Raw genomic sequence first — 27,835 nt, forward strand, 5'->3', positions numbered from 1 at the left:
TTAAACAGCTAGGTCTTGGGAAACCCAAACAAACTAGGATGAGCATTCAATTTACTGATAAAACCATTAGATTTCCTAGGGGTATCATTGAAGATGTTCTTGTTAAGATCGATAAATTTATATACCTAGTAGACTTTGTTGTTCTAGACATGGAAGAAGATAGTAACACACCTTTGATTTTAGGACGACTCTTTTTTAGTGGCTGCTAGAACCATTATTGATGTTGGCACAGGTGAACTCACACTTCGTGTGGGAGATGAAACAATCACCCTTCAAGCTTGTGATTCGAGTAACACATCGAAAATTAAAGGTGGTTGTATAAATCATTCTACTAAAACTGACCATGTGGTGCACCCTAGTTTGTAGGAAATAAGTTCGAAGAACCTACACGATCCATGTTCAAGCAACATCAAAGGACCTATCTATGAAGAACAAAGGCTACAAATCGAGGAACTAGATGAATGACAGATACAGAAATGGAGAACACCCAATGAACCAAAACCGAGCCAGGACGAGCTCAATACATCACCAAATCAACTTAAGGTTGGAGACAAAGTACTACTAGATGCAGCAGATCCTCGCATTACCACTTCTGAACCTAATGAAGAAATTCCTCTCACGGTACTCAGTATTTTCCCATATGGTACAGTCGAGGTAATTCACCCCAAATTCAAAACTTTTAAGGTAAACAATACTGATCTTAAACCTTATATTGATAAAGTTGATAGCAGGGATGAGGACTGTAAACTCCTCAAGCCACCATGATCACACACCAGAGAGGTAAGTCAAGCTTAGACTATAAATAAGCGCTTCTCAGGAGGCAACCCGAGCACTAACAGTAATGATTTATTTGAATTCTAGTTTTTCACATCTAACCTACTAACTAATTCTTGAAACACGAGGGTTTTCCCATCCACACGGCCAGGCACACAGGCGTGCCTTAGGCCGTGCTCACACCATAGGAGGAGACACGACTGTGCAATACGGCCGTGTGAAAATAGGGAAAAAGTTTTTCCCCAACACGGGATATGATAAGTTGCCACGGCAATGTGACATGGCTGTGGAGACACGCTCGTGCCTTGAAACCGTGGTTGAAACTGAGAACTTAACACGGGCGTGCAACACGCCCGTGTCATCCACCCGTGGTCGACACTGTCAAAAAGAACATGTGCGTGGGCCATCATACACGGGCATAGGAGAAGTGAACGAAGCAAGACACGGCTGTGTTCACCCACACGCCCAAGGAACACGGGAGTGGATTGAATGTCAGACGCATCCAAATTTAAAAATCGCAAAACACATGGGAAAAAATTAGGGCACACGGGCATGCCCCACGGCCGCGTGCCCCAAAATCTATATAAACCCCTCACTATTCATCATCTCCCTCCCCAAAAATCCCTAAACCTAGCCACTGCAACTCTACACGCCCTACCTGTCACGCCCATGCGCCGCCTACAACATTGTTTCTGACGACTCAAGTTTCTCCCTTTTGCATTTGTTTACTCTTTTCTCTCTATTTTCTTTAAATATTTTGCCTATTTCATGATTTCTCTGATCCATTTGACTATCTTAAGTGAATATTAATAGTAGAATAATAGAAATACTCATGCTTGTCATTAAAGAGTATTGCCATTTTTCATACTACATTCATCCATTTTTCTTGTTTCCATGGATTTTATGTTTACCCACATACATTCATGCATTAGATTTTCCCGTCGTATTATTCTCGTAGTCCTATTTTAATGACTTGATATAATTGCTTTAGTTGTTTTAGTTTTGTTCTCTTCATTTAGTACGCGAGTCTCATGAAATATTCCTAATTAGTTTTATTTTTCCATGTTATCTTTGGGAAATATTGGTTGAACTTCGAATTTTCAATGTAGGTACAATGCCATCCTCACGTGATAAGAAGACTGTTGTTCCCGCCTCAAAGAAGAGGAAAGGAGCAGCGTCATCCTCGGGTCCTACCGCAGAGATTAGGCAACCGTTCCTCCAGGTTCCCTTGAGACCCTAGGAGGAATTATATCAGATATTACAGGCCCGACCCCTAGGTGTGGGCCGCTGCATTGACTAGGCCGCACTTGAACAGATACAATTGGCTGACGCGGTCTGCACTCTCTTGACGACTGACCTGTGGAGGCTCTTCTTTGAGATCATCGAGTCGATGTATCTCAAGTTCACATTGGAACTCTGCTCGACGTTCCATCTTCAGACCGTCATGACAAACTTCGGCGATCCTGGAACGGTCCAGTTCTGCCTTGGTAGTCTAGTACGACAGTTAAGCGTACCCGAGTTTGGGATTGCACTAGGGCTGTACACGAAGGAGTTCATAGATGACAATGAATTCGACACACTCTACTGCCACATCCACTACCCCCCCTCAAAATGGTGGAGGGACCTCGTCCCTGCCTCGGCCACCTATGATCCTAGCCGCTCTAAGGCATCGACCCTTTCCCGATCTCTGTGATACCTAAACGCCATCTTGGCCCACACTCTGACGGGACGATGAGAGAGCACCAGCATCGTCACCACCCACGACGCCTATTTCTTATGGAGCATGGCGAAAGGGCACGTCCTCGACCTTGCCTACTTCATCTCCCTCACCATCCACCATCAGACGGAGTGACATAGGAGAGGGGCCATCTCTATTGGGCCATATGTGACTCGATTAGCTCGGCACTTTGGGCTCCTTAACATAGTAGGACAATCATCCTCCCTCACTATCATCTTCCAAATGTCCCCACAGGGCATCTCAAGCATGGTAAGTATGAGGATGATCGAGAAACGACGTGGCACATACCCTTCTCAGTACCGCCTCATCCAGTCCACTAAGAAGGAGGACCCAAAGGACATTACTGATGATATCCCTCCAAGTTATGAGGATCCACCATCTCAGCCACTAACCATCCATCGTCCAGCCCATGCGGCGGCTTCATATTCTGACATCTCTGAGTGCCTTACACGATTTGAGCATCAATGTTTTCAGTGCTTTGATCACATTGATGCAACTCTACTTCAAATTTGTTAGCACTTCCACATCTCATCGCCACCACAACCTCGCGAACCATCCGACGATGACGATGTTTAAAAAACTTTTTATTTTTTATTTTTATTTTCACTTTTATCTTTGTTTATCTTAATTAAGTACTTTTTATTTCATTTTCCTTTAATATTAGTTTAATTTTAGTTTTTATAATTTTTATTGAACAATTTATAGTTTCGGCTATTTCATTACGAGTAATTATGCTTCATTATATTCCCTAAAAAGTTCCTGATTCTATCACAGTATAAAGAGCTCCAAAGGTTATCATTGCGTAGGAACCAAAAACTCCACTGGGAAAGGTTCTCCACGACTGCCATGTCCTGCTCGACCATGACCATAGCAACTACCAAATATAATGTTCTTTTGGCGCAGGACTTATGGACTAATAAACCTCTACCACCACCGGAGTATCCTCCTCCACTCTCATCATTGCCTTGGCCGATTATTCTCCATAACTCCAAATCAAGGAGTTCATTCATCATTCAGGAAGTTTCACTTCTCTCCCTATCTTATGATTATTTATCTATATTTTTCAATATATCTATCTTTGTACATTGAGGGCAATGCACATCCTAAGTGTGGGGGGTCTTTCATATCATCATTAGAAATCCCTGAATTTTGTCTTATTCTCACGTGAATCACTCATATCACTATTAGAATGAATTTTAATTAATTTATGATTTTTATTGATATGTCTTGAATTAAAACATAGGCATTTATGCATTGATTGTTTAAATTTTAAGAAGTTAGGGAATCAAGCATGATAAGTTGATTTTTGAAGAATTATAAACTTTTAGGTTGTTTCCCTAAGTTTAGGTATTATCGTGAGTTGAAATTCACAAGTTTAAACATCAAAAAGCCATAATTTTTGTGAGATCTTAAGCCTTTAAAGCATATTTTATTTCTTTCATGCTCACTTTTATTATGAGTGCATCAGTATTGATTTGTTATTCTAGAACTTGCTTGATTATGCATGTCAAGACCAGACCATTTGATTTGATACGTCAAGATGATAAAGGCACTTAGGTTTAACCCACTCACTCCACAAAAGCCTACCTTCATAATTGACCCTTAGTGAACCCCTTTGAGCCTGACAAGCCATTAATTGATTTACCCTCAATATTAACCCATAACCCATTATTGTTGAAATCCCCTAATTTGATCCCTATTTTTGTCTAGATTTGATTTGAACTAATTACTTAGCTATGTTTTGTTTCTCTATGCATTTGACTTGTTCTTAATTAAAAAAAAATACTTCAACACATATTAGTTGTAATTCGTCGTTTTTGAGCTTGAGTGTTAATTCCATATTCTGAGAAGAAGCTCACTTGTATTCAACTGATGACTAGTCATTTTTCTAGCTAGGTAATTTTTCAATTCAAATCTTGATTCTAACCTTTTCTTTAAGCTTGTGACCACACCCCCTCACCAAAGCCACGTTACAACCCTCTAAAAGACCTTTTTGATTGATGTATCAGCTCAATGTATAGTGGTGGAGATTTGATTTTCAAGCAAGCCTATGGCAATACCTTTTCATATTGACTAATGAGTGCATTAATTGATGTCCTTCAACACCTTGAGTGATTTGAGTGAATCTTTAGTGAGGATGTTAAACTCTGTGATATTTTGATCAAAAGTAATCACTTAGATAAGGGGAGACACCTATGTTTTCGTGATAAAATACTCAACTTGGAATGTTTGAAACTTTGATGTACTTTCAGTTGAATATTAAATGTATGAATAGTGATGGATTATTTTGAGATATTATTGATAGGGATTATAAATTGAGACAAATTTATTTTGATTGTGAGCTGAAGATTTTGCTTGAGGACAACCAAACGCTTAAGTGTGGGGGTATTTGATAAACCATAATTTATACATGTTTTTATCCCATGCTTAGCACATGTATGGATGGTTTCTCATTATATTTGGTGAATTCGATGCTCCTATTCTTTAATTTCATGTTTTATACTTAGGTAAGCATGAGAGAGTAAAAAAAGTGAGAAACGGGCCAAAAACGGAGAAAATGGACCCACATAGGAAATCAACACGTCCTAGACTTCCTCACAAGGTCGTGTCCCTTTGGTAGGATCAAAGCACGACTTACACGGGTAGACTACACGCCCGTGCCTGTTCAACAGCCTTGACCACGGGCTGGAGTAATCGCACACGGGCGTGTCCCTGCCAAGCCCAAGTATAACCCTATTCAGAAAAGGCCAATTTTGAGGGCTCTTAGGCATTCTAAAGCCTATTTAAACACTTGATGAGGCACTTAGAAGGGGGACAGAGAGTAGAAAGCAAGGAATTACTCAAGGAAAGCCAATTGATCCATCTCAGAAGTCGAATTCATCATCAAGACTGAAGATCTCCCTTCAAGTTTCTTCAAGAGTCTTGGGTTTTTTATGTTTTGATATCTTTATGCTTTTGAAATGTTTTCTTTTATAATCATGAACTAAACCCCCTAAATACCTAACGGGAATGAAACTTAAGACATATATGTTATTATTATCTGAATTGTATGATAAATATTTGACTTGTTCTTAATTATGTGGTCTTAATTCTTGTTTTGATATTCCAGGATATTGATTCAAGTTAATGCTTTTATTCAGAGGAGGAATAGACCCTGTCTAAGAGTAAATTTATCATGATTAAGCGGAGTTGATTGCATGCCTAGAGATAGGGTGATAAGATTTTGCCGGATTAGGGTGAAACCTAATAAGGGGATCCATAGATCGAGTTAATCAAACACTAGGTGTTAATTAGAAAGAGATTTCAATTCATCAACCTAGGGTTAGACGTTATTAGTCTCGAGAGATATAATAATATTACTTAAGGATTTCTATAGATCAAGTCAAATGAATAAATCGTCTGATTCAGATTCAAATAACAAGTGAAATCTAGGTGGATTTTTCCTTTGGTATTGTCTTAGTCAATCGAATTTTCCCAAAAGCTTTTCCCCAATTTCTCTCTATGCATTCTTAGTTTAGTAATTAATTTAGATAACCAAACCTCTTAATTTTTAGGTTAGATAATAAAAAAGGAAGTAAATACTAGTACTTGTGGTTCCTTTGGGTTCGACAATCTGGTCTTACTGAACTATGCTACTGTTTGATAGGTACACTTGCCTTAATCGTGATAATAAGTTAGTCTCAAGAACGATTCATTCATAAATATTTAAAACTTGTCGCGAATATCACGTACCTATTTGGTATGTTCTGACTGCCTATATATATGATGAAATGATACCATTTTGATGGCTACGTGAGCATGAGAAAAGGGTGGCAAATTGGCCTTGGAAATGGCCTATTTTTGTCCACACTGGTAGAGACAGGGGCGTGTGTCTCAGCTGTGTGCGACACACGGTCATGTTACACGACCGTGTGCCCCCTGGGGTACCTTTCGAATTAAGTTAGTATACCCTATAGTTTTGACATAGCCCAGACACATGGGCATGTCTACTGGCCGTGTGTGGCACATGGGCTGGCACATGGGCTGGCACATGGGCATGTGGTCAATCGTGTGACCCAAGTCAGTAACCCTCTTAGATTTCCCACGGCCATGGCACATGGGCGTGTCCTCAACCATGTGGTGCAAGTCAGTATGTATGCCCTGTTTTCACACGACTTGTGACACGGGCGTGTTTGGTGGCCGTGTGAGGCACATAGCCTATTCACTCAGGCGTGTGACACTGAAATTAAAGAAAATTTTCTAAGTTTCCCAAAGTTTGCATATATTATCGATTTAGTCCTGAACCACTTCTAAGTATGTTTTAAGGTATTGTAGAACCTTATAAGGGACTATGTGAATGATTTGATTAGACTTCAATTATGAATACTTAAATGTATGTGAATAATGTATATTATCTGGTAATGCCTCGTAACCCTGCTCCGGTAACGGATATGGGTAAGAGGTGTTACAGTGGTTCTATATATCACATTTAAACTCAAGTTTGAGTGACTCAAAGTGTCAGGTAAGGCATGTGAACTCTCCTATCTAATGTACGAGATTCATTGCTTTTATACGAACCCTTTTGAGATACATGTGAACCTGCTAAATTCATATGCAAACAATACTACTTTAATGCATGCGAGCGTATAAACTATGTGAGCCTTAATTGTAACCTATGAACTTGATATAATTAGTGTGAATTGTGTATTTAAGTATGATGCATGCGAGCCTAGTGTTTTATGCAAGTCCTTGTATTACGCAAATATATGTGCATGAACCTTATATTGCATGCAAGCTTATATGTACATATTTTGAACCCTAGTTGTAACGCCCCAATTTTCGCGAATTCTGTGAATGTTGGCATAGGTTTAATTCTGTTAGTGGGCCTCTAGACGACCCAAGCTTAAGATAGAACCCGGTAATTTTAGTTAATTTTTGTTCCATAAGAAAAAAGGAGTGAAATTATGAAATAAGACCTATGTGAAAATGTTTGAAAATGCTATAGGCTAATTTGTAGTGGCCAAATAAATAGTAGTGCAAAATAGGAGGATTTGCATGTCAAATTCCCCACTTTTAATGTAGTGGCCAGCCAAGGTGATGGATAGTTGATAATGTATGCATTTTAGCATTTTAATAGTCAATGGATGATGGGCATTAGCATTTTAATAGTTAATGAATGATGGGCATTAGCATTTTAATAGTTAATGGATGATGGGCATGATAAGCATTATGGGCATATTTTTATTGGAATTATGGCATGAGTATGGCACAAATATTAGTATATCATTTATGTGTCATAAAATGTTGAGTGATAAGAATAACAAAAGGAAGTAAAGGAAGGTTGTTGTTCATTCTTTGTTCTTCATAGCTGAATTTGAGAGAGAAAGCAAATAGGAGAGGAAACCCTTCAATATTCGGTCACTAGGAGGGGGAAAAATTGAAGGTAAGTTCTTGGTACTTTGCTTCTATCTTGATGTTCATGAGTTCTTCTTGATCCTACCCTAACTCATGAAGCATATTTTAGTTTTTGGTTGTTGTTTCATGTTCTTTTGATGAAAAATGGAAGATAGGTGAAGTTGAGCCAAACAAATGATCATGCATGTGCCATAGATGCTAAAGGGAAAAATCGGCTAACATGTTGTGCTTTAAAATGATGAAATGGAGATTATGCTTAAGTAAAAATCATAGATATGTGATGATTGATTGGTGATGTACATGTTTAAATAACATGCATGCAAGATAGGTGTATGAAAGAGTGATTTGGTAATAAATCTACTTGGGACAGCAGCAGTAATGTGACTTTGGAAAATCACCATAAATTGTGGGAGATGAATTAGAAGCTAAATAAATTATGTAATTAAAGATTAATGAGTCTAGTTTCAAATGAAATAAACTAGAACATATTTTGAATTCTGTACAATGAGAAATTTGATTCGTAATGAAGAGTGGCAGATTAGTCAAACAGTGAAACATGGGAAACTTTAAGAAAAATCTGGTATTGATTGGCCATACCAAAAATTCTGAAAAATTTATGGATAGAAGATATATGAGTCTATTTTCAGGGAAAATTAACGGCACTTGATTTGGAGTTTGGTAGCTCCAGTTATAAATTATTTAGTGACTGTTGCTCAGGAAGACAACTTGCAGTGAAATTATGATTTTGTGGTAAACATTGACAAAAATTTGTTAATGAGTTGCTTTTTGATTTCTTATAAGCTTACTACGATCTGTAAGTGTGGTTGACCGAATATCGTAAGGGGTTAATACGTAGTTCGTATTTGAATAGTTAGATTAACGTGTTAGTAATCCAATTGTAGGCAGTTTGTGTGTGGATCTCGTCGAGATATCGTCGCAAGCAGTGTGTAACTAACACCCTCTTTCTTAGTCTAGATCGGCAAAAGTCGAAAAGCGAAATGCCAAAAGCGGTATTTTGTAGATTTGCAAGTATCACGAATGCTCGTGAGGTAAATCGATTAATGTTTTTGGTAAGTGCAATGTTTGGACTGCAAAGTGCATGATTTCTGTGCCCTCGATATTTTTGGGCTTAATGGGCCAAAATTGGAATGATGGGCCAACGGGCCCAATTCGATAAGAACCCTCGGTAGTGATTCTGTTAGTACGTAAAAGGTAGGAATATGCATGAAAAACCCTAAAATAGATAAATTACTGAAATAACTTTAAAAGTGGAAAATTTACAATTTTACCCCTAGGGTTAAATTGACCTAAATGCATGTTTGACTGTTGTTATTTACTGCATGCCATGTTGTTATTATCCGATGCATGGGACTGGGATATTGACGGAGGAAGTACTGAAAGTGGCTTGTCCACGTACTGGAGGCTTTGCCTCAATTTACTGTTAACTGAGCAGCAAGGTGCAAGCGTGGAGTGTTAAATTTGGGTGGGTTGAGCTATTCCCCACATGGAGTGTATGGCTGGTACGGGTGGAGTGTAGTGGTTGGTGGGTTGAGTAGTCTCCCCAAATGTGCTTGCATATGTTTACTGATGTTGCATGTATTTAAAAATAGGCCTATGGGCCATACTGTTATTTGAATAAGGGGCTAAGGCCCAGTTTATTGTAATCTGAAAAGGGCTCTGGCCCAGTACCACTGTTACCTGAATGGGCTTAGGCCCAATGGGCTTGAGCTGACTTGGGCTTTGAATGGGTTTTCCTTACACACTGAGTTTCCCCAAACTCACCCCTTCTTTAACCTTGCAGGTGAGCCTTGATGTGGGTGACTTGGAGCCGGAGGGGATTCAGAGTGGCCATGGTAAATACTTTTGGGTTTGAAAAAGAAAAAGAGACTGGATTTCTTAAGTTATTTTTAATTTCTATTTAATTTTTTTGGGTTGTAATAAGGCCATTTTAACTTTATTTTCTTATTTGATTTTTCTGGGATTATATTATTAAAAACAACTTTAAATTGATGGATACTAATCCAAATGGGCTAGACTTAGGCGTGATTTCAAAAGCGATATTTTTTTACACGACGTCACGAATATTCGATTTACCAAAGAAATTTCAACTTGTTATAACCAAGTGTGGCAATGGATGTGGACATGTCAAGGATTGGATCAATCGGAGAGCTTGGTACTTAGCGACCTTCATGGCTCACCTCCTCTGTTATGGATACCTACCTGGTGCTCAGCTTCTATTCACTTGGTTAATTTGACAAAAGTCGGCTTTTTAAAACACGCAAAAGGGAACACGGGTTTTTGTCTTCAAAGTGGCACGTTGGATTCGGCCTTAATGTCTGGGCTTGGTTTGGGGTGCTACATTTAGTGGTATCAGAGCCTAGGTTGCAACAACTCAGCTGTGGATCGGATCCAAAAAGGGTTTTCAAAACTTTATGCCAAAAAAAAGAGGGTATTTTGGAAAAACGACTTTTGAAAATAAAATTTTACATTTAAAGGAGATAATCTCGAACTTATTTTTTAACACAAATGTTTGGAAAATGGATTTCAAAAAGTCTAAATCTTTTGAGTTTATCTGAAAAGCGATGAGGTGGCTGCTGAATCCCGGCACCAAGGTTGTAAGCACTATTCATTTTATATATTGAATGCATTGTAGTTAGTACTAAACCTTAGAGATAGTACTATAGATAATATAGCGTAAAGGCTACTAAAAGTAGACCGTAGGGTAAACTAAGCCCTAGGAAAGCGAGACAGAGCTAAATTATGGGTACTGCGAGAACAACCCTGAAACCTTATTTGTTCATAAGATATTCTGTAATAAACAGTGGAAACAGTAAACTAACTGCATAAAATTCGTAATCAGATAAATCGATATGAGTACGAGAGCTACTTGGGTAAGAGGCCGTGGTCGAGGCCGTGGTCGAGGCTGAGGTAGTACTCAAGCCGGATCTTCGTCTTCTGAAAACATACCCGCTGGAGTAGCACGACCACCACCGGTGGATGAGAATGGGCCGTATGATCGGGCCGCGGGGGATGACGCTCTGTCCCAGGCAATGTTAAGAGTTTTGGAAAGGGTGGCTAGAGCTAATATCGGGCCCATGAATAGGGGGTCCATTTCTGAGCGACTCCGGGCCAATGGAGCGGAAGTTTTTAGGGGTGTATCTGGAGTAGCCCCAAAAGTGGCTGAGTACTGGCTGGAAGCCACGGAGCGGATTATGGATGACTTGGACTGCTCAGTAGAGCAAAAGTTAAAAGGAGCAGTATCCTTACTACGGGATGAGGCGTATCAGTGGTGGATCACTGTGAGTGAGGGTACCCAAGCTGAGAGGGTAACCTGGGAGTTGTTTAAGCAGTCCTTCAAGGCGAAGTATGTCGGAGCTAGCTATGTCGATGCGCGAAGGAAGGAATTCCTGAACTTGACCTAGGGTGGTAAGACCGTTGCTGAATATGAGGCAGAGTTTCTGCGATTGAGCCGGTATGCTAATGGTATTGTCTCTACCGAATACGAGCGCAGTGCTCACTTTGAGGATGGCCTCAGGGATGAGCTAAGGATGCTCATAGCTCCGCAAAGAGAGCGCGATTTTGCTGCACTGATAGAAAAGGCTAAGATAGCCGAAGAGGTGAAGCAAGCTGAACGAGGGAACCGTGACAGGGATCGAAATCGATTCAGGAGAGATGCTGGACCAACTGGTGCTGCAAACCGGAATGTTAAGAGAGCTAGGATGGAAAAACCAGTTCGAGCGGTTCCGGTGAATACTGTTAGACCACAAGCTTGTGGAGATTGTGGTAGAATGCATCTGGGGGAATGTTGGAAACATTCTGGGGCTTGTCTTCATTGTGGATCAAAGGAACATAAGATCAGGGATTGTCCTAAGAGGCCAGCTCAGGCTCAAGTGGTTGAACAAAGGGCTGTGCAACCCGTTCAAACAGCGAGAGGTGGACCGTCGCCGTTGAGAGGTCATGGCCGAGATCGCGGTGGCAATGGCCATGGACGTGGGGCACTTGGCAAGGGTACTATTAACACTGAGGCTCGTCAGCCAGTTTTGGTATATGCTGCTCGTCGCCACATGGAGGGTGACGCACCTGACGTCATAACTGGTACGTTTTTTATTTTTAGCATGCCGTATACTGCCTTGGTGGATGTTGGATCTACTCATTCCTATGTTGCATGTGCCATATCTGGGTCGTTGGGTGTGCACTCTGAGGAGATTGTGAGTGGGGTATCTGTACTAAGTCCTTTGGGTCACTCGATTAGGGTAGACAAACTGTATAGGGATGTACCCTTAGAAACTCAAGGTAAAATTTTCCCTGTAGATCTGATAGAGTTACCATTCGGAGAGTTTGATCTCATTTTGGGAATGGACTGGCTTGTTAAGCATAAAGCGACTCTGGATTGTGCCGCTAAACGAATGGTGTTAAGGACCACAAAGGATGAGGAGGTTATGGTGATTGGTGAGCGAAGGGATTATTTGTCCAATGTGGTGTCGGCATTAAGAGCCGAAAAGTGGATTCGAAAAGGTTGTGAGGTCTATTTTGCATTTGTAAGTCAGTCAGAAGAGGAGGGACCGACAGTGGATAAGGTTAGGACCGTAAAGGAGTTCCAAGATGTTTTTCCGGATAAGCTTCCAGGATTGCCTCCGAACCGAGAAGTTGAGTTTGGAATAGATTTGTTGCCTGGAACGGTGCCTGTGTCCATCGCACCGTATAGGATGGCACCGAAGGAGTTAGTGGAGTTAAAGGCTCAAATTCAAGAGTTGTTGGATAGGGGCTTCATTAGGCCAAGCGTGTCTCCATGGGGAGCACCGGTGCTATTTGTGAAGAAAAAGGACGGGACAATGCGCATGTGCATCGATTACCGCCAGTTGAACAAACTGACGATAAAGAACAAATACCCTCTGCCAAGGATTGATGATTTATTTGACCAACTTAGAGGAGCTTCGGTATTTTCCAAGATTGACCTTCGATCTGGATACCATCAGTTAAGGGTAAAGGAAGTGGATACTCATAAGACAACATTCAGGACTCAATATGGTCATTACGAGTTTCTGGTTATGCCGTTTGGGTTGACGAACGCACCTACCGCTTTCATGGATCTAATGAATCGAGTGTTCCAACCTTACTTGGACCGATTCGTGGTAGTTTTCATCGATGATATTCTGGTATACTCGGAAACCGAGGAGAAACATGAGGAGCATCTACGTATTGTCTTTGCAAGTCTTTGAGAGAGAAGGAACCGTATGTAAAGTTTAGTAAGTGTGAATTTTGGTTGCGAGAAGTGGCTTTTCTAGGTCATGTGGTTTCTGCTGAAGGAATTAGAGTGGATCCTCGAAAAATTGAGGCAGTTTTGGAATGGAAGCCACCAAAATCAGTATCAGAAATTCGGAGTTTTCTGGGTTTGGCAGGCTATTACCGAAGGTTCGTAGAAGGATTTTCTCGATTGCTGCACCATTGATGAAATCATTAGGAAAGGGGTAGCATTTATGCGGGTGAGAGTCGACAAAAGCTTTTGACCATTTGAAAAAGGTATTGGTGAAGCACCGGTGTTGATTCAACCGAGTCTAGGAAGGACTTCACTGTGTACAGTGATGCGTCACATGTGGGGTTAGGATGTGTACTGATGCAAGAGGGTAAGGTGGTCGCTTATGCTTCCCGACAGCTTAAGTCTCATGAAGCGAACTACCCTACGCACGACTTAGAGCTAGCAGCAGTGATCTTCGCGTTGAAAATCTGGAGACATTACTTATATGAAGAAAAGTGTATCATATACACGGACCATAAGAGCCTAAAGTATCTGTTAACTCAGAAGGAGTTAAACCTTAGGCAACGAAGATGGGTAGAGTTGCTTAAGGATTACGACTGTTCAATTGAGTACCACCCAGGTAAGGCTAACGTGGTGGCTGATACGTTGAGTCGAAGGGTTGTTTCTGATTTGAGAGCCTTGTTTGCACGTTTAAGTCTGTTTGATGATGGAAGTCATTAGCGTAATTGCAAGTGAGGCCTATTTGGACTGAACAGATAAAAAAATAGTTGAAGGATAACTCGTTGGTTCTTCGGTTTCAGCAAGTTGAGAAGGGTGAGAATGAGGATTTTGGACTGAATACTGAAGGAGTTTTATGCTTCCGAGGAAAAATTTGTGTTCCGAAGGACTTTGACTTGAGACAGTCAATATTGAAGGAAGCTCATGGGAGACTTTGTGCCATGCATCCTGGAGGGAATAAGTTGTATCACGACTTGCGAGAACTGTACTAGTGGCCTGGGCTTAAACGAAAAGTAACAGAGTTCGTGGGGAAATGTCTGACATGCCAGCAAGTGAAAGCTAAACATTAATTTCCTTCTGGATTACTGCAACCGGTGAAAATTCCATTGTGGAAGTGGGAGAGAGTCACTATGGACTTTGTGAGTGGGCTACCTTTGACACCCACCAAGAAAGATTCTGTGTGGGTAGTGGTGGATAGGTTAACAAAATCTGCCCATTTCATACCAGTTCGTACTGATTACTCCCTACAAAAGTTGGCTAGGTTGTATGTGGCAGAGATAGTACGACTACATGGAGTGCCAGTGTCGATTATTTCCGACCGAGACCCTAGGTTTACATCTCAGTTCTGGAAGAAGTTGCAGGAGGCATTAGGTACACATTTGGATTTCAGTACTGCCTTTCACCCACAGACAGATGGATAGTCGGAGAGGGTTATTCAGATTTTGGAGGATATGTTAAGGGGTTGTATCATCGATTTTCGTGGGAGTTGTGAGGACTACTTGCCATTGGTGGAGTTTGCATACAATAATATCTACCAAGCAAGTATTCAGATGGCTCCATATGAGGCACTTTATGGGCGGAGATGTCGTACGCCTACGTGTTGGACAGAGTTGGGTGAACGATAAGTGCTTGGACTGGAGTTGGTGGCAGATACTGAAAGTAAGGTTAAGTTGATAAGAGATCGATTAAAGGAGGCATCTGATAGACAAAAGTCGTATGCGGATCTAAAGTGCAAAGAGATAGAGTTGGCAGTTGGGGATATGGTTTTCTTAAAGGTTTCACCTTGGAAGAAGATCTTGAGATTCGGCAAGAAAGGCAAATTGAGTCCGCGGTTTATAGGGCCTTATCGAGTTCTTAAGCGGGTAGGGCCAGTAGCGTATCAGTTAGAGTTACCACCAGAGTTAGACAGAATCCATGATGTTTTTCATGTGTCTATATTAAGACAATATCGATCGGATCCCTCACATGTTGTGCCAGTGGAGGAGATTGAAGTAAGGACTGATTTGACCTTTGAGGAAGAACTCATACAAATTTTAGATCGAGAGGTTAAAGTTCTAAGAAGGAAGTCGGTTCGTTGGTAAAAATCTTGTGGCGTAATCATGGGAGGAAGAAGCTACTTGGGAATCGGAAGAGCCTATCGTCAACAATACCCTCAACTATTTGGATCGAGGTAAATTTCGAGGCGAAATTTCTTTAAGGAGGGTAGAGTTGTAGCGCCCAATTTTCGAATTCGTGAATGTTGGCATAGGTTTAATTATATTAGTGGGCCTCTAGATGGCCCAAGCTTAAGATAGAACCCGGTAATTTTAGTTAATTTTTGTTCCATAAGAAAAAGGGAGTGAAATTATGAAATAAGACCTATGTGAAAATGTTTGAAAATGCTATAGGCTAATTTGTAGTGGCCAAATAAATAGTAGTGCAAAATAGGAGGATTTGCATGTCAAATTCCCCACTTTTAATGTGGTGGCCAGCCAAGGTGATGGATAGTTGATAATGTATGCATTTTAACATTTTAATAGTCAATGGATGATGGGCATTAGCATTTTAATAGTTAATGAATTATGGGCATTAGCATTTTAATAGTTAATGGATGATGGGCATGATAAGCATTATGGGCATATTTTTATTGGAATTATGGCATGAGTATGGCACAAATATTAGTATATCATTTATGTGTCATAAAATGTTGAGTGATAAGAATAAAAAAAGGAAGTAAAGGAAGGTTGTTGTTCATTCTTTGTTCTTCATAGCTGAATTTGAAAGAGAGAGCAAATAGGGGAGGAAACCCTTCAATATTCGGTCACTAGGAGGGGGAAAAATTGAAGGTAAGTTCTTGGTACTTTGCTTCTATCTTGATGTTCATGAGTTCTTCTTGATCCTCCCCTAACTCATGAAGCATATTTTAGTTTTTGGTTGTTGTTTCATGTTCTTTTGATGAAAAATGGAAGATAGGTGAAGTTGAGCCAAACAAATGATCATGCATGTGCCTTAGATGCTAAAGGGAAAAATCGGCTAACATGTTGTGCTTTAAAATGATGAAATGGAGATTATGCTTAAGTAAAAATCATAGATATGTGATAATTGATTGGTGATGTACATGTTTAAATAACATGCATGCAAGATAGGTGTATGAAAGAGTGATTTGGTAATAAATCTACTTGGGACAGCAGCAGTAATGTGACATTGGAAAATCACCATAAATTGTGGAAGATGAATTAGAAGCTGAATAAATTATGTAATTAAAGATTAATGAGTCTAGTTTCAAATGAAATAAACTAGAACATATTTTGAATTCTGTACAATGAGAAATTTGATTCGTAATGAAGAGTGGTCAGATTAGTCAAACAGTGAAACATGGGAAACTTTATGAAAATCTGGTATTGATTGGCCATACCAAAAATTCTGAAAAATTTATGGATAGAAGATATATGAGTCTATTTTAATGGAAAATTAACGGCACTTGATTTGGAGTTTGGTAGCTCCAGTTATAAATTATTTAGTGACTGTTGCTCAGGAAGACAACTTGCAGTGAAATTATGATTTTGTGGTAAATATTGACAAAAATTTGTTAATGAGTTGCTTTTTGATTTCTTATAAGCTTACTATGATCTGTAGGTGTGGTTGACCGAATATCATAAGGGGTTAATACGTAGTTCGTATTTGAATAGTTAGATTAACGTGTTAGTAATCCAATTGTAGGCGGTTCGTGTGTGGATCTAAATCAAGATATCGTCGCATAAATGTGTGTAACTAACACCCTCTTTCTTAGTCTAGATCGGCAAAAGTCGAAAAGCCGAAATGCCAAAAACCAGTATTTTGTAGATTTGCGAGTGTGCGAATGCTCGTGAGGTAAATCGATTAATGTTTTTGGTAACCTGCAATGTTTGGACTGCAAAGTGCATGATTTCTGTGCCCTCGATATTTTTGGGCTTAATGGGTCAAAATTGGAATGATGGGCCAACAGGCCCAATTCGGTAAGAACCCTCGGTAGTGATTCTGTTAGTACGTGAAAGGTAGGAATATGCATGAAAAACCCTAAAATAGATAAATTACTGAAATAACTTTAAAAGTGGAAAATTTACAGTTTTACCCCTAGGGTTAAATTGACCTATATGCATGTTTGACTGTTGTTATTTACTGCATGCCATGTTGTTATTATCCGATGCATGGGACTGGGATATTGACGGAGGAATCTTGAAAGTGGCTTGTCCACGTCTTGGAGGCTTTGCCTCAATTCTTTGATAGCTGAGCAAAGACAAAGGCTGCAAGCTGTGGAGTGTTAAATTTGGGTGGGTTGAGTTATTCCCCACATGGAGTGTATGGTGGTGCTTGGTGGATTGTAGTGGTTGGTGGGTTGAGTAGTCTCCCCAATGGGCTTGCATATGTTTCTTGATGTTGCATGTATTTTGAAATGGGCCTATGGGCCATCTTATTATCTGAATAAGGGCTAAGGCCGGTTTATTATAATCTGAAAGGGCTCGCCCAATACCACTTATTACTGAATGGGCTTAGGCCCAATGGGCTTGAGTGACTTGGGCTTTGAATGGGTTTTCCTTACACTGAGTTTCCCAAACTCACCCTTCTTTAACCTTGGTGAGCCTTGATGTGGGTGACTTGGAGCCGGAGGGATTCAGAGTGGCCATGGTGAATACTTTTGGGTTTGAAAAAAAAAAGAGACTGGATTTCTTAAGTTATTTTTAATTTCTATTTAATTTTTTTGGGGTTGTAATAAGGCCATTTTAACTTTATTTTCTTATTTGATTTTTCTGGGATTATATTATTAAAAACAACTTTAAATTGATGGATACTAATCCAAATGGGCTAGACTTAGGCGTGATTTCAAAACGATATTTTTTTTACACGACGTCACGAATATTCGATTTACCAAAGAAATTTCAACTTGTTATAACCAAGTGTGGCAATGGATGTGGACATGTCAAGGATTGGATCCAATCGGAGAGCTTGGTACTTAAGCAGCCTTCATGGCTCACCTCCTCTGTTATGGATACCTACCTGGTGCTCAGCTTCTATTCACTTGGTTAATTTGACAAGAGTCGGCTTTTTAAAACACGCAAAAGGGAACACGGGTTTTTGACTTCAAAGTGGCACGTCGGATTCGGCCTTAACGTCTGGGCTGGGTTTGGGGTGCTACACTAGTGATATGTGCGAACTATTGTAACATGTAAACCCTACTAATATGCATTTATGCATGTGCGACCTGTATGTGCATTACGAGCTCTTCTTAGTGCAACTAATGCTACTACGATATGTTATATGCGAGCTCAGCAATAATACAAGCCTTGTAATTTTTGTGTAATATGAAAGTCATTAACTTGGTATATTGGCAATGTGAACACTTGAAACTGTTGGATATCATTGGCATGCCATAGGATTGTGAGTAATCACCCTTTTACAATGTGTTAGGGCTTTGTGTGAAACACCCCGAACCTGACCTAGACGTTATGGTCGAATCTGGAGATGTTACAAGAAGGGTTTTAAAAACAGAGTCATTTTGATAAATCATCCAAGTTTTATAACCCATACTCGTTTATAACTATTATTGAAAGCGTTATTTATTTAGTTCATTTTCCAAAACATAATTTACAGTGGAAACCTTAGAAATCGTTATATTTGAAAATCCTGTTTGTATTTTCAGAAAAACCTTTGGTTTACTAAAAATCATGTTTTTAGCCAACTGTTGCAAATAAAGAGTTAAATCGAAAATCCAAATCCAAAATAAAACCAAACAGTTCGGAGAGTCCCTTAATTACAAAACTCCCAGAAATAATCCTTAATTAAGCAAAAACCATTAATTAAAAACAGTTCACAAACTTGTGGTCACCGTGAGACTCCACTGCACCAATCCGCATAAGCCTATGGATTACCTATACATAATAGACAAATAGAAGTGAGTTTTGTAAACTCAGTGTGTAACCCAACAAAAATAGACATGCTATATATACAGATATCACATACACAGTCATATTCAGATTTAGACTTAAGTCCTTTACAGATACAGATAATAGAATCAGATAAGCAGAACAGAGAAACAGAATCCCACCCCCATCCTCTACACACTAACTCCGACCATCCTATCACACCATGTGGGGTTAAAAACACCCACCCATCCCTACACACCACATAGTGTCGAAACGACACATCACAGATAATATACAGTATAGCAGCCAGAAGATAGGTGAAAGGTCACTGTACAGTACACTTCCTATACATATACAATTCCTACCTCAACATATATATAGAATACAGATACATAAATATCATGCTTACATGTTCATATACAGATAACATATATATTTAACAGAATAGTCAGACATGCATAATGGTGTCCTACTCAGAGCAAACTACCAGAATAACAGATCACATAATTTAGGGTTTGGTTAGCCCTTACTGGCCTACGGTAGGACCACAGTCGATTAGAACGACTTGTGTGACCCTATGGGAAATTTAAGAATTATGGGCCCACATGCCCATTTAGCCCACACGCCCAGATTGGCCTTGCCCATTTGGCCCACACGGCTTGGCCCAAAAACCCAAACGCCCTTGTGGCCCATATGCCCAATATGGCCTAGCCCGTGTGGCCTACACGGCCACACTCACACCATCACACGGTAGTGTCTCACGCACGGTCGCTCTTTTGTCAAACACACGGCTGTGTCTCACACATGGCCAACCACACGACTAGGCACACGCCCATGTGGCGTCAACAGAATGTTTTCTTGGCTTTCATCGAAACCCAATTTTCTGTGTTTAGGAATACATTTGGTACCGTTCTGATGTTAAATCACTCCTGAGATCACTAGAACCGAAAATCAAAATACCCAATACCGATTAAGAAGATTGATTAACTAATTTATCAATAAAAAATCCAACCATGAATCTGACTTACGACCAACTATAAACCACTGCTTACACCATTCAGTTCGTCGGAGCAAAACCACCTCTCTCACAGCCTTCTCCTACGCGATAACTGTAAAACGTCAAAAATTACACAATGCTAAGTCATTTCAACAAAACTTCCTCAAACACTGACAAACTGAAAGTTAAAACGAGTCAATTCGACACACCACTTACCAAATCAAGGATGAATACCAAAAATAGAGACACGATGAATTGCCCAAAAAAGAAAATGAGACAAAATCGAAAAAGAAAGAGCACAAAGAAAAATTGACTGTGAACAAAAGAAAAGGAGGAAAATGTCAGAAACTTTTTCGAAAGAGAGAGAAAAAAATTTAAATAAATAAAAATAAAATAAATTTTGATAAAATTATCCCCACTACCCACTAATATCTAAATCCCCCAGAATCCTACCTACTAGCCACCTCCACTACCTCAGAATTCAACCTCCAACGAATCTCTATCCGTCAACCAAAGCAAAATTAAACACCCACGCACACGCAGGGATTCGAACACAAGACCTCCCAAACACCAACTCCTTACCACTCGAACCAGTAGGCTCATTCTGATATGGATTAACAAACAATTTTATATCAACCCACTCAACAAGGATAAGGCTAGGATTAGGAAAAATAAAAAAATTTGCAAATGTGGGACTTGAACCCTAGACCTTACACTCACACCTAGAACACTTAACCACAGAAACAGATACACATTTGTGTCAGACTCCACAAACACAGACTTAAATCAATCAGGGCGTTACATTGTGGACCGAAGATAGCATTGGAGAGATAAGAGAATGTTGAGCTTAGCTCTATTCACCATAGATAGCGTGGTGTGTTGGAAGAGTGTGAGTACTCGTACTAAACTTTATTGGAGATAGCAAAAGACTCATTGAGTCAATCGGCATGTTTTGGAGATTTGATTATCCAATGTATAACTAATTTGATTATGTTTCACCTTCACCATTATCGTTATATAATATCGTAGCATGTGAAAATTTTGTTATATGCAAATTTTTATTGCATGAGTATGCTTGATGAGTTTCTTTGTGTTATATGCATGTGGCTCACCGAGCATCAATAAGCTCACACTACTTGCATTACCTTGCATACATATAGCTCACGGGCTCGAGAAGGGTGGTAGTTTAGTGATCCAACTCAAGGCAAATCCTTTGTATATGTGTTATGTTTACAAACCCCAAAGTGAAGGCAACGTGGGATTATTCAAGAGGTTTTAGAACTTAGAACTAAATCTTAAAAAATTTAAAGATATTTTTAATGGATTGTAAATTGACATCACAAACTGTTTAAATTTGGGATTCTAGACTTTATAATTGCTTTCTTGAATACTTGTTTGGATGCTTTGTATTACATGTTGACCATATTAATAACTGGATTAACTAACAAGCTTTTACAGCTAAAGGAGGTCACCAAGTTGTAAGGTACGCCATTATACCCTCTATTGATTGAATAGATATATTAACTTAGAAAGTATGAATGAGCCGACTTACCGTAGCGTGAGTTAAGTGTCGCAAGGTGATAGGACCTCGCTATAACATAGCGTTTCTTGATTTTAAAAGTTCGCCAGGTGTAGTACTCTCCAAGTGAGAGGTTTGACAAAAACCATGAGTTTGCTAGAACAAGTGTTTGCCATGTAGGCTAGATCAGCAGTTTAAGACAACTCGTAAAGGTAGCTAGGTTCACCGACATGTGTGAGCATGCCAAATGATCAAGAGTTCACCTTAGACAGTTAGTTAATCGAAATAAGATTAGTTCACCAAGACCATAAGAGCCCACCAATTAAGAGACCACTAGTAGATTTCATCAAATTTAAGAGGGTTTGCCAAATGTTGGTTATTGATTTACCTTTAGGCTTGCCAGTTTGTACGGATCACAAGGTTTATTGCAATGGTTATAGTAAAGACTTTGAGTTAAATTCTGATGGTATTCTGAGTTTTCATGGGAAACTATGTATGTCTATTGTTATTGAGCTTAAGCATGCGATTCTTACCGTGGCGTATAGCAGCCCCTATGCTATGTATCCTGGTAGTATCATGATGTATCAAGATCTTTGAGAGGTTTATTTTTGGCCTAGATTGAAGCACGATGTGACTAATTTTGTGTTCTAATGTTTTTTATGTTAAAGGGTGAAGACGAAACACTAGCATCCTTCAGGTTTGTTACAGCCAATTTAGATTCCTGAGTCAAAATAGGAGTGGATTACTATGGACTTTGTCTTGGGTTTACCACTGACCCCAAAAAAGAAGGATTTGATGTGGGTGATTGTTGATTGATTCTCGAAGAGTCTACATTTTCTAGTAGTGCGTACTAACTACTCGATGGAAAGATTAGCTGAGTTGTACATGGTTGAAATAGTTCAACTCTGTGGTGTTCTAGCTTCGATTGTTTCTAATATAGATTCGAGATTTACCTAGAGTGTTTGGAATATTTTTTAGGGAGCTTTGGGGTCGAAGCTTAACTTTAGTACAGCTTATCATCCCCAAATTGATGGTTAGTCGAAACGGGTAGTTCAAGTACTCAAGGATATGCTACGCAGTTATGTCATCAAGTACTGGAGTAGTTGAGAGCGATATATGCCTTCAAAAGAGTTTGCTTACAACAACAGTTATCATTCGAGTATTCAGATGGCACCGTTTGAGGCACTATATGGTAGGAGGTGTAGGACTCTATTATGTTGGTCTGAGTTGGATGAGAGGCGTGTTATGGGTCTAGATTTGATTTGAGAAACTGATGAGAAGGTGAAATTGATTTTTGATAGATTGAAAGCCGCTTTCAATAGGTAAAAGTCTTATACGGATCTGAAACATTATAATGTCAAGTTTCAATTTGGGGATCGAGTGTTCCTTAAGGTTTCACCTTGGAAGAGTGTTTTGATATTTAGATAGAAAGGAAATTTGACTCTGAGATTTATTAGACCCTATAAGGTTATTGAAAGGATTGGATCGGTAGCATATCGACCCAAATTGTCGACTGAACTTGAGCGTATTCATGATGTGTTTCACGTGTCCATGTTACGGAAGTACTGATTTGACCTGTCGCATATTATTTTAGTAAAGGAGATCGAGGTTCAACCTAATCTTATCTACAAGGAGGAATCGATGTTGATCCTAGCTCGTGAGATAAAGGTGTTGTGTAATAAGAGCATACCTTCAATAACGGTTTGTGGCGTAATCACAAAACCAAAGAGGTTACTTAGGAAACTGAAGACGTGATGAGACATCAATATCCTTACCTATTTGATTCAGTTAATTTCAAGGACGAAAATCTTTTTAGAGGGGGATAGTTGTCACACCCTAAAAATCAGGTTAGTAGAATTGGGTAAATAAATCAAGGATTTGAGAAAAAAAATCAAGTTTAGTGTCATAGAAATTAAAATAAGGGAAATAATTAAGTATTTAATAATAATTAAATAATAATGGATCAGGTTATTAGTAAAGGTTAGTAGGGATTAATTTGGAACAATTTTTAAATTAGAGGTCAAATGTTTAAATTAAGATTAATAATTAAAAAGGGAGCTATTAAAACAAGAGAGATTAGGATATAGGCTTAGAGGGCAAATAACCCAAATTTTTAAATCTAGTAGGCTATATAAAGCCACCCACAGTCCCTATTTTCCCTCCAATTCTTCTTCATTTTAAAAATCTATTAGATCTAATTGGTAGTTTCTCTCTCAAATTTTCTGCATCCTTTTGATTTTCTTAGCATCCAAACACCCCCTACTCCTTCAAATTTGCAAGAAAATCACTATTTCTTCTCCAATTTCTTACTTAAGCTTAACTCATTTTTGCAAAAATTAGCACAAATTCGTGGAGGTCTTCGAACAAAAGGTAAATCTATTATTTTCTTATGTATTAAACATTTATTAGGTGTTTTCATTTCAGAATTTTATAGATCTAACAAGGAGATAACAAATAGTCAAGAAGATCTAAAGATTGGATGGATGAGAAGATGTGAAGTGTATGGAAATATTGGAAATAATAATTTGAAAATAATTTGAAAATAATTTGAAAGCTTAAATTTGATTTGTTTTAAATATAAATTTTTGAAAAACAAAAATAGTTTGAAAACTTAAATTGTGAAAGCTAGAAAATTTTGGAGAACAAACTTTCAATCTTCATATTGAGTATTTGAAGTCGTGCCCTTTATTACAAAACTGTGAGTCTTTTATAGAGGGCTCTTGCCTCTTTACAACATCTTTGTTTGGGGGATCGTATCCCTTACATCATTCCTAAAACTACATAATTGTTACTTTTCAGAGAATATATTCTCTGATTACAATTTTTTTTCTTTCTACAGATAATCTAACTTTTTTTCAGGGAATCTTCATTGTTCATGCCAAAGAATTTCACTATTCATGCCAGAGATTCTTTACTATTCATTCATTTTTTTTCTTGCAGGGAATCTTCCCTATTCATCTTTTGTCTTTGCTTTGTAGGTTTGTAGGAAATCATTCATCATTTTCTTTTCTTTTTTTTTTGCAAGATTATCATCATTTTTTATTTTTTCTGGTTCTGGTGATAATTATTGAAGTGGTATTGTCTACAAGATCCACTGTTTTGATTGAAGATGTTGAGGAATTCTTGTCTTCTGATCCAGAATCCATTGAGCTAAGCATTTTATCCATAAGTTTTTTGTATTCCTTCTTGGTCTTGGCTTGAGCCAACATTGCACTAGCAATTCGATTTTGCTTGAAGGAATTCTTTTGTAGTTTGATTTGGGGCCGCGGACTTACATAATCTCGGATTCTTTTTGAAAAAATTATCCAAATACTTGGAATCATATTTTTCATCATTAAATTTGTCCCACCATTTCGTTCTGAAATTTTGAACTAATAATTGTCGAAACCTTTTTTTTTAAAAAGGGAGGTATTTTAAAAATGGGAGTCGCCACCAACCTTTTAGGGTGTGATTGGATCACCTTATAAAACATTTTGGTCTACGAAATTATGAGAAAACAGGTTCGTGAGTCGATTACGTGCAAGGAAGGATTAGCACCCTTGCAACGCCTAAAATTAGTGCCAAATTAATTTTCCATCTTGATGTCAAAAGTTTGAAAGAATTTAGAAATAAGATCCCTTTTTAAAGCTATAATAATTTGCTGAAAATCGAGGTTCTTTCGCTCCAAAAGAGTACAAACATCACATCCAGCATAATTGGACACGATATTCTTAATCTTTCGAAATTGAAATCATCTTGTGATTTACAAAATCTATTTAGAAAGATACTTTAGACATTTAGACAGACGGGAAATCGCAACCCAGCATGTTAGGGCACTACTTCCCGAATTCCTAAATACCAAAAACATTGCCTCTCTTTTAAAATTCTTTTGGATTAAATGAGATATAATTTAAAAAAAAAATAATGATGCATTTAACATACTACGATATCAATACTAAACAATATAAACTACATACTTTAACACTTCATACAAATATAATATAGCAAATGATGAATGACGACATAAATTATAATATACATTATCATTTCATGCAGATATAATCATAGAAAACAATGAAAATAACAATATAGATTACATAATATATATAATAATATTTCTTGCAAAATATAACACGAAAACAATGAATCTAACAATATATAAATTACATAATATATAACAATATTTTATGGAAATATAACTTAAAACAACATAAATAATCAATTTTATGCAAATATGGTAAACAATGAATAAAAATAACAAATAGGTGGTGAGATATCATTACCATTTTAAAACAATATTAAGTAAATACAAAAGATCCAAAAATAAATAAACAAAATTATGAACATATAAATCAAAAATAAAGATAAGAAAATAAATACAAAATTTTTAAAATAGATGAAGTATTTAACAAAGTATAAATGATGAAGGTGAGTTTTTTAGAGATAATTAATATATATAAAAATACACTACATGATATAATAACTTAATATACTTATAAAAATAATAATATGTTAAATTGGAACAAAATTTTGTAGTAAATTTTAAAATATTAGACATTAAATATATAATAACAATATATGTATTAGTTATAATAATTTACAAATTTTAATTTTATATACTCATAAATAATAAATAATGAAATAATATATATAATAAAAGGAAGAGAATATAGGAATAATATATAATAAAATATGATATGTAATAAAATATATAAATGAAATATAAATAATATGATAAAATAACATATAAATAAAAATAATATACTATTTTTATATATAACTAAAAATAAATAATACACATAGTATTTAAAATAAATTAAATATATAAAAAGGATTAAAATTGAATTTTATTAAAGAATCTAGGGTTAATTACAAATAAATAGAAAAATTTGGGACTAATTGAAACACGCACTAAAAGCCGAGGGACTCACTGGGTAATTCGACCCTAATCCCAAAACGACGTCGTCCCAAAATAGGCTTTATAATGGCCATTAGGACTAAATTGAAACAAAAATAAAAGGTTAGGGCTGATTTTTAATAAAAATAAAATGAAATGGTAAATATTAAAAATGTGAAAGGATCAATTGGGCAATTAGCCCTTTTACCAAAACATGCGGATCCTTCCCGGGTCACGGGTCAACGCGCGGATCCTTCACTTAAATGGTGCCGTTTTAGTGCTTATTGAACTAAGCAAAACGACGTCGTTTTTATAATGCTATATATGTCAAATTTTAGCCTAAAATTCATTTTACAATCAGTTTTCTGAAAAAAAACCTAAAATCCTCTGAAATAGGAGAAGAAAGGAGCCCTCAGCTCGGCCTCCGACCATCGGGTGCTACATCTTTGTCATACACGCCGCCAGACACGGCGGTTGGAAGGCTAAAAGCCTTCGTTTTTCAGGGCAAATCACGAGTAAACTTTTCCCTTTTTTAATACTTAAAAGTTTTTTAGAAAAAAAGGATTTATATGTGTTAAACAGAGATATAAACTATAAACAAATATGTAGCTAAATCACCTTTTTTAGAAAATAAACTGCTCTTATTTCTTTCTTCTGTGTATATATGTGTGTATCTCTTTGTCTATATGTGTATCAATCGTTTGCCTATGTCCTATTACAGTAAGAATTTTCGGCTTTTATAGCCTCTGTTTTCTAAATACAGATTTGGTGTCTTTTCTGTTCAACTCCTTGCCATATTTTCTGTGTTTTTCTTTCCCCTTTTGCAGGTGACGATGAGGGAAACAGTGATGATCGGGCGCTGATGACGATTCACTGGCGTGTTGATTGAAGCGACGATGGGGTACCGGTGGTGGGATTGGCGCGCCAATTGTAGCGCGAATTCAGGCTTGGTGTCGGGGTGCTTGCGGCGCCTAGGGTTTCAGAAACCCTAGGCTTTCTGTCTTTTGTTAACGAATTGGGCCACTTGGGCCCTGTGTATTTTGGGTTTAATGAATTTTGGGCAGCATTTGGGTATCTGGGCTATAGTGTAACGCCCAAATTTTCGGGAATTCTGTGTATGCTGGCAAAATTTAAAATTTCTGTGTTCTATATGCTTGGCGTAGGTTTAATTATGTTAGTGGGCCTCTAGAAGGCCCAAGCTTCAGTTAAAACCCGATATTTTTAATTAATTTTAAATCCATAGGAAAGAAGGGGTTCTGGTTAACTGGGCTTTTAAGTATTAATTGGGTAAAATAAAACACAAGGAAGCAGGTGGCAAAGTGGCATGTGATGCCACTGGGAAGGCTATAAAAGTAGCGTGTGGATGCTAGTGAGAACCAAGGTTCAAGTCACAATAAAAGCATA

This window comes from Gossypium arboreum, chromosome 9, assembly GCF_025698485.1.
Source record: "Gossypium arboreum isolate Shixiya-1 chromosome 9, ASM2569848v2, whole genome shotgun sequence".
Lineage (NCBI taxonomy): Eukaryota > Viridiplantae > Streptophyta > Magnoliopsida > Malvales > Malvaceae > Gossypium > Gossypium arboreum.